Genomic DNA, 11,050 nt, shown 5'->3' with positions numbered 1-11,050 from the left:
AATCCGTCTCTCAGCTGCTTCTTGTTTGACCTGTCCAGTGCTCTAAAAACAAGAGGGTGTGCCACACACATGTGGAGATTTCTGGATTTTATTGAAAAAAATATCACAAGATCAGGAAAGACATCCATGTCCTGTTGCCTGGCAACAATCAGCTAGAGAATGTACTCTCCAGTTCTCCACAGTCCCTGTCATTCCCTATCGTCTCACACTCAGCTCTTTTCACTCAGGTATGTGAAGGGCCCACATTCTGGAGGCTTTCCAACCCCTGCCAAAGACCAAGTATTTCAGGAGGCTCCGTATTCATCTATTTATTAGAATATAGTTACAGGGAATCCTTCTCCTTGGCAATTTAGCCACCTGCCCTAACTTGGCCATTATTAAATAAAATGAGGTATTATATATAAAAAACACTTATAATGATGTCTGACAGAGCAGATGGTAATAATAATAGTAATAACTATTTCTAGGAAATGAAAATTGATATTGAAAAAACTTTTTTCATTCAGATTTTTCACTGATTCAGTCTGGCCAATTCTCAACACCTAAAAATACTAATTCTTTTTTCCCTCAGAATCTATTTTACTCAAACTGAATCAAATCTGCACTTACCAATGAGTCAATATGAGCCTGGCTGTTCATACTGAATTTCACAAAGTATAGTGTTGGTACAGTATTACTCATTAACTTGTTTATTAATGATCTGCTAATGGGAGGGGAGCCTGACAACCAATGAATGGTAGTAGCTCTCCTCTGGAGAATGAGATTTAAACACAAAGTGAACCATTTTAAATGGAGCAGGACACCCCTAGGATGGACTTCAAAAGGAGAGGTTTCTTTGTTCTGTATTAAAGGAAAAAATTAAAAAAAACTGCACAAATATGAAATGTAGTCAGAGTTGCTTGGAGCAAGCACGGCCCTAAAAGATGTGGTGGTCTCAGAAGATTTCTCCTGGAGCTAAAAGAGATCAGACAGTTGACCCAATCCTTTTCTTTAGTTGAAGAAGGTGCTGAGCTGACAACAGGGCATGTCTCTGGGGTAAGAGCACTGACCACAGTGGCTGGTGGCCAAGTTAGGCTGGGGTCAGGTTTGTTCTCACAGTCCAGGGCTCCCTCCCCTCCCCAGAGAGATGCACAGGGAGTCAGATATTTAGATTTGTCAAACATGATGATGGATGCCCTGGGTGCTCCTCCTACCTCAGCACTAGTCAGGTTTTTCTCAGAGCCCTCTCTTCAGTGTTGCTCTGTACCCCTGAGCTGTAACTCTGGAAAAGTACAGAGAACTGTGAATGAAAAATGTTGCCTGCCATATCAATAAACAAAGGATGTTGTAGCCATCAAACCATCACATTACAGCTGCCGGAGGTGAGCCCTGAGGGAACTGGGGATGGAGGCAGGATGCCCCCCATCAAGCCATCAGCCACTGCAGGCACCCCCCAATCGTGCCCCCGAGGGGACTCAGGGTACTGGCCCCAGATAGCAGAGGTGTATATCAAAGGAATGTTTTCAGTGAACCCAGACTCTTGCATCTTGCCATACAAAGAAAAGTGCTAAATTCATTAACTTGAGATGTCTGGTTTTCTTTAATTAACAGTAATCCTTTGATGTCCTGACTACCTGGTTTTTCTTACAAAATTCCCATGTATTGTGGCTCCTCCCTTCCCTCTTCAGAACGATCCCGCAGAGCTATCTGAGAGGATGCATCCTGGGCTTAATCCTCAGTTTTGTCTGCCAAATAAAACATAATTCTCAACTTTGAGGTTGTGCATTTTTTCAGTCATCAGAACAGTGAAAGTTATTAAAGTATAGAGAAATAGTCCTTGAGAAGACAGGCAGGAGAATTTGCATCATATTTCTGGAGGAGGAAAAAAACAGAAGTCTCTACAAAAGAGGGTAAAAGATGTCAGTAAGTAGACAATGAAGGTGAGGGTTAATAAATCAAAGAATCAGTTCTTTACAACAGCAAAGAAGCTTCATGTTGCACATTCAGATCTTTCGTTTGACTTATGATGAAATGAAGGCTCAGAAAATGTCACTCACCGATTTGCCTAAAGGTCCTGACAAGAAATGGGGAAAGACCCCAGAACTTCTAACCCCTCACCCTCTGCTTTCTCCTCTATGAGCTACTGCAAACCATTTGCCAGGAAAAAAATAACACATACAGACCCGAGAAGATTAAGAAAATCGTCCAAAGGGCATCAGTATAAGACAAACTTCCATGTTCTTGTCAGTATCATCATTAAATCATTCTTTTGCTCTGAAGCTTTAGTAAAACGTGGACTTTTCCAGACATTTAAAGCCAAAAGCTACCAATCTATCTTGAACAAGATTTCTCTGGCTAGTCGGACTTTTAGCAAAGATGCCCAAGGTCTCTCTTTAGTAGATTTTGCTCAAAACCTACAAACAAAACAAAAATGCCATCTTCTACCAAGAGAAGATCGAGTTTATTCTGATGGGATCCTATTTTTCCTTCTTTTTCTTTTTTGGCTAGTAAGAATTCAAGCTTTCTGTATGTTCAGCTGTATTCAGCAGTGGCAAGGAAAACAATGACATGGGATTTGACTTTTGTTTCTGCTCCCTGTAACTTGAGTTGACAGGCCCGGGTTACCTTCATTTCCATAGCGCCTTCCGCTAATGCACAAGCCACTCTTGCTCCCAAGACAGTTCTCTGGCTCACACCTGGGACTTTCAGATACAGAGGCCGAGGACAACGGCAGGGTCTTCTGCATCAGGTAATTAGAACATCCTTTCAGCACCCTGGTGTGAGGGCCCCTGGCATAGAGTTACAGACCAGATATGCATCAGGATGGTGCAAAGCTGTCTTCTTTCATTCTCTTTTCATTTCTTTCCCTGTCTCTCCCACAATCTTCCTCAATAGCGAACATGATCTGAATGTTTTCAGCATGCTATTAAGCTCCAAACCAGACGTAAATGACTCTTCCATTTTCTTCCGGGAAACATGGCCAATATTAAGCCAAGGTCCCAGGTTTGTAATTCTGAGGTCAGAGTTAACATCTCAATAGACGGTGAAGAACTTGTCATTTCAGCTGCACTGGGCCCCCAGAGGGAGAAGGGGAGCACGTGTACAATCCCTATCCCAGGCTTGCAGCAAGCCTGCTCACCTCATCACCAAGCCTAAGGCTTTCAGGTGAGGGGTAGCTGGATTCTTCCCCAAGTTCACTTCCAGATTACTCTAACATGTGGATGAAAAATGTCGCATGCCGTCTCAGCAAACAGAGGATGCTGAGGCCATCAAGTCATCAGCCACTACAGCTGCCCCAGTGGTGAGCCCTGAGGGAACTCAGGATGGAAACAAAAGGGCTGTCTACTGCCAAGCGTTCACCCACAACGGTGCACCCTGAGGGGACTCAGGATGGAAAAGAACAGGAGTCTGGCCCTAGGTAGCTAAGGTGCGTATCAAAGGAATGATTTCAATGAGTCTAGACTCTTGCATCTTCCCATACACAGAAAAGCTCTAAATTCATTATCTTGAGACGTCTGGTCTTCTTTAATTAACAGTAACCTTCTGACTACCTGTTTTGTTACAAAAACTCCTATATATCCTGGCTCCTCCCTTCCCTCTTCCGGAGCAGTCCCTCTGAGCACTCTGAGAGGCCGCGTACTGGGCTTGAAGTCCTCAGAAAGTCCGCCAAATAAAACATGAATTCTCAAATTTCAGGTTGTGCATTTTTTTTCAGTTGACAAACATTACACAACTTGTTGGCTTTTTATTGCTTCTTCTTCTTCTTCATTATTATTCTCTTTGTCAAGCTTGCAGGTGATTTTACCAAGACTACAGGCAATTTACATTAATAAAACTCTGATACTTTCAAGGTTAAAATGAACTTATCATAGAACTGATCACTGGTGGCCAATGATGACCTTTGTCCACTCTAGGCAAACCCTTAAATTTCTTAAAAGTTACTAAGCAAAAAAGCCTGATGGTTATACGTAATGATTTAACTAAAAATAATAGGTCAAGAGGACCTATTATTTTTAGTTAAATATCAACTACTCTCAACTATTATCAACTACTGTCAACTACTCTCTCCCATGCTCACTCCATTTGATCATTGTCTAGTGTATTTCTTCATTTCTTGGGATAAGAGTCAGGGTACCAGTGAGAGCTTTATTGTTACTATTATTGATCAGTTATGTCAACTGGAGCATTTTTACTTTGTTCATAATTTTAGTAATAGAAGTTTGGAGTTGGAAGAAATTATAATTTCTCTCCAACCACATGCTGAAAGGCAATGAACCAAATTTTGATTTCCTAATTTTAGAGGCAGGGAATGCACCACTTCTGAGGAGCTCTACATATAAGAGCCATCACCTCATATTTCATTCCTATTATTTCCAAGTTTTTTTCAGAAATGCAATAATGTTAGTTACAGAGAAGATTATAGATTGCCTGCTATAGATTATATATTGTCTGCTCTCAAATTTGAGTATCTTGAAAAGAATATATGTTTAGTATGGGAGATATAATGGTAATTTCTTATAACATACATATGTTTCATATTTTCACATTTTTTACAGTGGAATGCATCTTAGTGATGTGTACATTTAATGTAGAATTAAGTTTTTCCCTGAAAAGTTATTTAATTGGTGATATGTCCTACATCTGATGGCATCTTGCAAATGAAGACGTGTGGTGATTATAATACCTTACATCACGTGATACTGTAAAGCACTTTTAGTTCTGCTCATTTGTACGTATTGTATACATTTTGTATGTATGTGTACCCAAATTCTACAGAAAAATATATGTTTGACATCTTGCCTTCCAACATCCACTCAAATAATCAGAATTCTCCAGATAGTCAAAGGGATCATGCCAAAGTAAACTCAGGAAAGATTTCAGAAAAGGATAGACATAGGAGCACAAAGACTCTTTTAAGAAATGCATCTGTACGTGAGACAAGTTCTCCCCTCATTCTAAAGCAACTCTTGGAAGATCACAAGGGACCTCTTGTGATTTCTTTAAGCTCAAGCTCAATGGCAAATAGACAATACTCAAAAATTTTGACTGTTAATACTTCTGTTTTTAAATCAAATTTTAGTATTTGGCCCAATGTTGATGGTTCATGTTTCTTCTCAGTTGTCTACTAATACTGTTTCTATTTTCAGACTTCAGAATGTGCTACATTCTGATCTCTGATGCCAGATAGAACAAAAAATGGATTGTTTGAAGAGCAGGACGATAGTAGTTCTTTTACGACTCCCTCAATATTCATAAGAATAATGGTGGGTAGAGGCAGTTCCAAAAGCAGTTTGAGAAAACTTAAAGAGATGATGTATTGCAAACCCAATATTTCTCTCAGAAATCACACTACAACAGTATTTAATTGATCAGAACTAGACTTGTCAATATTTGGTAGTACTGTGACTCTGGGGACACCAGGAAAGGAGAGATGCAGTCTTTTGTGTGCTGTCAGTTCTTTCCAATTCTGTGTTCCCATGTTTATCTAACTCATGCTGTCTGCTTTAATTAATCTCAGTCAAGCAGAGATTATTGCCGTGTGTATCAAGGCATTCCTTATTTAAAAAATGGGGAGTGTTGTGTGCCTATATGGCTAACATGTTTCTCTAGCTTCTTACCACACTTCCTATTCCATGGCACTACTCAAATCTCTGTCTTTGCCTTGAGTAACCATGATTCCCCATTCAAATAAAAAATGCCAATAGCCCACATGGTATATACATGCTCCCAGTTAAATATTTAGCATTCAAATGAAGATTTAAAGAAAAGTGTAAAGACCCTATAATGTACAGGGCATTCATAAATTATGCTTCTGATGAATGCTTAGTCCAGGGTTTTGACATTCCACTGGTTAATAGACTTTCTAAATATCATTCAATATGAGGACGCATAAGCAGTGGTACACATACAACGTTCCAGGTCACCATCCACAGAATATTCCTAAGGCTGGCAATTATCTTGTTAGTAAATCTGTGTTGTCCCACGTGTAGCAATTTCCAGAGAAGGCAGCTGAGTTTCCCCTGCATTGTGATCAATATTGTGCTGTGACAGGAACAGCAGAGACTGTGTTAATTCTGTTGATGAGAAGCTGGCTCAGAACAGAGGAATTCACATCAGGGATTTATCAAAGTAAAAACTGTGATGCAAAATATTACCTTCCAAGCCCTCTATGTCCCCCAATAATTCTTTTTGTGAGTCTATGAACGCAGTAGCCTGAAAAATATATATATTTTCTGATTCCTAGGTCCCTTCATGCTAATAGGGGATTTACCATGCTGGGAATGGCTTCTTTCTTTTTTAAGAATCCCACCAGCTGAAAGCAGAGCAGCAATGATACAGAAAAAATATTTTGTGTTGCACAGATGTTATGCCCATAAGAACCTGCCTGAAATACCTTTCCTTCAGAAGATCTAGCTATTTCATAACCATTCTAAAGAACTACCCATGGCTCTCCTCCTGCCACACCCTATACCCCCTAAGTCTACTGGATTCGATGGCTGTTTCCTTGGTCACTTCCTACGAGAGAGCATGGAAGGACGCAGAACATCTCAGCAAAGCACTTCAGGCCCTGCCTTTAGAAGCATCTGATTTTCATTTTTCCTTTGGCATTTTCCACACATATCCTTTTACAAACTTGATTCATTTCTTTGTAGCTCTGAAAAAAAAGATTCTCTGGCGGCAATGGGAATTCATACATTGCGTGCATGTGTGGTTAGTGGTGTGTGTGCCATTTGTACACATCACTGACTGGGGAAGTTAAGTCATTTTTGGATTCAGTTTGTGGCAAGAGTATCTAGTGTGCCAACTCCAGGTCTTTGAAGTAACATTCTGGGACAACCTGTTATTGAAGCATTTCTTGCCAGCTTAAAGTAGAGGAAGTACCCATTGAAAGAGGAATATTTTCCTTTTCTTGCCATTCAAGCCACACAGGGACATTCTTTCAATTATTTATATATATATATATATAATAACTTCTAAATATTTCTTTATTTTCCTTCCATCTGGTGAGGACATACTGATTTACCATATGAATATTTTCTCTTAAATTCTCCTTTAGCCTCACATTGCTTCTAAAATAGGATGTAATAAACAGATGTGTAAATAAGATATGGTTAATGTGGACAGATAGAGTCGAAAGAGGAGCCCATTTCAGGGGGCCAGTGACCAGCTTAGGGGTAAAAGCTGAGAAGGATAAGCCTGCCCTCTTGCTTGGAGGACTGAGTTCAAGTCCCAAGTCCAAGCAGAGTCTTCAGGAACCCTAGCATACCACTTCCTCCCTTGACACTTTATGGATAAAATGAAGAGAATGACCACTGTGGCATTAACCCTTAGCACAGGGTTGTCCTGAAGCTTTAGCTCATTAAACAGGGAAGGGCACTCTGGGAGCACACACCCCACCATAGCAGCCTTGGCTAGCAGCCTTGGCTAGCCTTGGCTAGCAGAGCCTTTCCTCCGTTTCCCAAGGTTCATGAACTTGTGGACAACTTTTTAACTCTTCATCCTACTGGGTTTAGAATACTCAGAGAAGCAAAAACCCATGTGCTAAGAGAATTCTGAAAGGCCTGTCAACTCCAGCTGTTTACATCAAGGACATTCGATTTTCACCATGGAAAGAGTTTTCCAACCAGCAACCCGCTAAAGCAACCATCTACCTTGTCACAGACAGAGAAGAGTTTTATTACCTCCTCAACTCCTGGGTTTGCATAGTGGCTTTCTGCTTCGCTTCTGCTTCATCTGAGAGAGGCAGAGGGGCACAGCTGACTTAACTGACTGAGGCTGAGCTTTTCCTCAGATCCTCCCCAGGCACACATATTTCTCTCTCTCTGGCCTCACCTTCCAAGAGACAGGAAAAGCTCCTGTCATCCGAGCCTGTAGTAGGCCAAGATGGCCACATGGCAGCCTGGCTGGGTCCCTTCCTTCTAGTCTGGGAAGCTGAGTCCAAAGGGTGCTGACCTGTGCTCTAGGGAAGAGGATAAAGGGGAGGCAGTCAGATCGGGTGTGAGCTAGGTGGTTGTTGGATGAAACAAGAGACCTACATTGTCACTGGCTTCCTCATCAGGTCAAAAAGGTGCTGGAGGAGAAACCTTACCCAGGCACCACCTGGGTAGCTGGCCATTTCTTGGGCGAAACGGAAATGCTTTCTCTGAGTATCACATGTAACAATGCTGTCAAATGACTCCCAAGGGGCACCTGCCCTTCACCTCCTTCCTTTAACATCAATTATCATAGTAAAATCAGTTTTGTTTTTTTTAACTCACCAACCCTGTAACCCCACTCCAACCAGCTATCCCCTGGGATTCAGAAAGATGAGATATCAGCTGTGAGACAGAGGCACAGCCTGGGGTCCACCTGGACCCTTTGTTTCCTTTGCCACTTCTGTCAGTGTAAGGAGAGCTCACAGCATCTGGATGCAATTTCCATTAGAGGCACCTGTGGATGAGGTGTGGGCCCTTGTTTGCAAACCCCCTTTCCACAACCCTGACAGTGACCAATGGATCCCCCTACCCTGAGTCAGGATCTGGAGGCCTCTACAAAGCAAAGTGAACAATGTGCGATAGCCCCAAATAACAGTAATGTTTCTAGGATCCAGGTGCTACTTCTTTCCCCCAACCTGTCCACAATGACAAATTACTGCTAAGATGATAAGGTAGTCCTCATAGAAAAAAACCCACCCCTCAGCAGCTTTAGGTCTCCTTGAGCTCCTACTCAGGTACCTAAGATGCCTTTTGATTTGGGATTCCTGCTGACAGTGAGAGGGGAACAGGCAGGCAGACATGCCCCTTGTATGCAGGTCTCACATGTGGGAGAAATGCCAGCCCTCCAGTGAGAAATCCCAGTGAGGACAGAGGTGAGCAGAGGGAACATCTTGAAGTCATCTTAGCTGTTCTCCAGCAAGGTTCATGAACTGAGTCTTGTGAAGGGTGGGGTAAGTACAGGTTCAAGAAGCACCAGAGCCAAGGGGGGGCCTCTCTGTGATGTCAGGAGAGTTGATTCCCCTTAAGGGGGTGGGTTTTAGGAACAGTGGGAAGGAAACTCTATTGACTACTTATGACAGAATGTGCTGGACACTGCACTTGTCACTTTATTTAAAACTCCTAACTGCTTTGAGAAGTTGGCATTGTCATTCCCATTTTACAGATAAGAAAAATGGAGGTTCAGAGAGGCTAAGTAAGTTGTCCGAGACTAGGCTGATAACATTAGCAGTAGCGATGGGATATGAGCCTTGGACTCAGGTTCCAAAGAACATGACCCAGTTCTAACCACACTAACCCAGTTCTTCTCACACTTTTGCTTTGAAATCCTTCTAAGGACAGAGAGAATTTGAACCCTGGCAGTGGTGGCAGTGGAGGGCGAGGAAGGAATTTGCAGCTTCTGGTGCTAATTTTTAAGGTCTCATGTTTTATCTTAAAAAAGAATGACAATGTTGCAATTAATCCCCTACTAGAGTTACTTTAAAAATATAATTTCTCTATCAAGCCTTTAGGTACAATTAACCGTCCAGAAGAGAGGGCATGTTTAGACCATGGTTGATTATCTCCTGGGTACAAATGGCTGTTCAGAATGTACACGCTTTGGAGGTGCAGGTGTCCAGTTGGAGAAACACCCGGCTACCCAGTGTCGCTCCCTTAATGGAGGCTGCGGTCACAGATGACCCTGTACTGGGTGTGTTATCAAGGGGATTTGTACATTCAATAAAAGGCTGGATTAGAGGAGGCTAAATAACTGCTAATTTTCCATGGGATTAACATGACGCAATGATGAAGGGTGAGGTTACGGAGTCAGACAGGCCTGGGATTTGAATTTGTACTCCAACAACTTCCAGCTGTGTGATTTAAGGCAAGCTACTTAACTTCTCTAAGCCTCAGTTTCCTAATCTATAAAAAGTTGTACATATGCTATAGAGAGGAGAGGAATAGAGAAGGTTCCATAGCTTTTTACCACTTTTAAGTGGAAGATCATTTGAACCTCAGTCTTCAGCCTCCTGTCTTACTGATTTACAAACTGCTGTCACTGAGGTACACATTTGCCGAGTGAAAGGAAAACTGGAATACTCCTTCACAGCTGTTTGTTTTTAAAGCCAGGGTATTAGTGTATTTTTGTGGCAAGAGGGAGAAAAAGTGTTAACATGATTTCTAATGAAGTCAGATATTTAAATGAATGACTAATGTGTTCTGTAGAGAAAAATAAACCAATAAATGATTTTTAAAAAGTTAATTAGACCTACTTCATAAGGGGTGTCATAAGGATTAAATTAGATCGGGCACAGAAAGCACGTAGCTCACAGATGGGTGCACATCACAGGTTCACCAATGGTGGTTACTGTCATGATAACCAAGGGGGCTCTGGCACCTGTGGAAATGGGTCCCCCAGCAATCTCCTTACACCTCCCCTCCCTAGGTTCCCTGCCCCTCCTGCTCTGTCCTAGGAATAGAAGGTGACTGGAGCTCCTCCTGGCAAAAGATGATGGGCTGATGACGTGCCATTTCCTCTGCAGTCAGTACAAAGTTTGGGCTCCCAATTTCTTGCCTGGGGTTTCGCACACCCTTGGAGAAAGAGCCATCCCCGCTAATGCATTTCTTCATCCCTCCCACCACTCTTAGGTGCCTGGTGATGTGTATGTGGCTTTGGCTGCAGCAAATGTGTTCACCAGGGGTTTTCTCCTTAGTACCATACAGCGGCACATGTAACACAGAGAAAGAGAAAAGCCAATGAGGAAAGTATACTTTTGCTTTTAAACAAGTTAGACACTGTAACCACATTTCTAGGCTAAACAGTCTTTTGCAATGCGTAGATATTAAGAGTCAGGAAGAGCCTGTCTTCCAGCATTAGCAGAGCCAGAATCCATCAACTGTATACGTTGCTGCTCCCACAACTGTGTCATGTCACCAGCCATGACTACAAGCAGGCTTCCTGCCCTGGGCTATATCAGGACTGGGCTGCATGAAACACTCCCCAAGTGCTTCTGAGCCTTCTTGTTTTTATCATCACTCTTATTCTTGTTTCAAAAAAAAACCACAAAAAAACAACAAAAAAACCCCTACTTTTGCTTTCTGTTTGAAAGAACACTTCA

Source organism: Lagenorhynchus albirostris, chromosome 3, assembly GCF_949774975.1.
Source record: "Lagenorhynchus albirostris chromosome 3, mLagAlb1.1, whole genome shotgun sequence".
Classification (NCBI taxonomy): Eukaryota; Metazoa; Chordata; class Mammalia; order Artiodactyla; family Delphinidae; genus Lagenorhynchus; species Lagenorhynchus albirostris.
The sequence above is the reverse complement of the archived record's forward strand: the minus strand, read 5'-3'. Positions refer to the sequence as shown.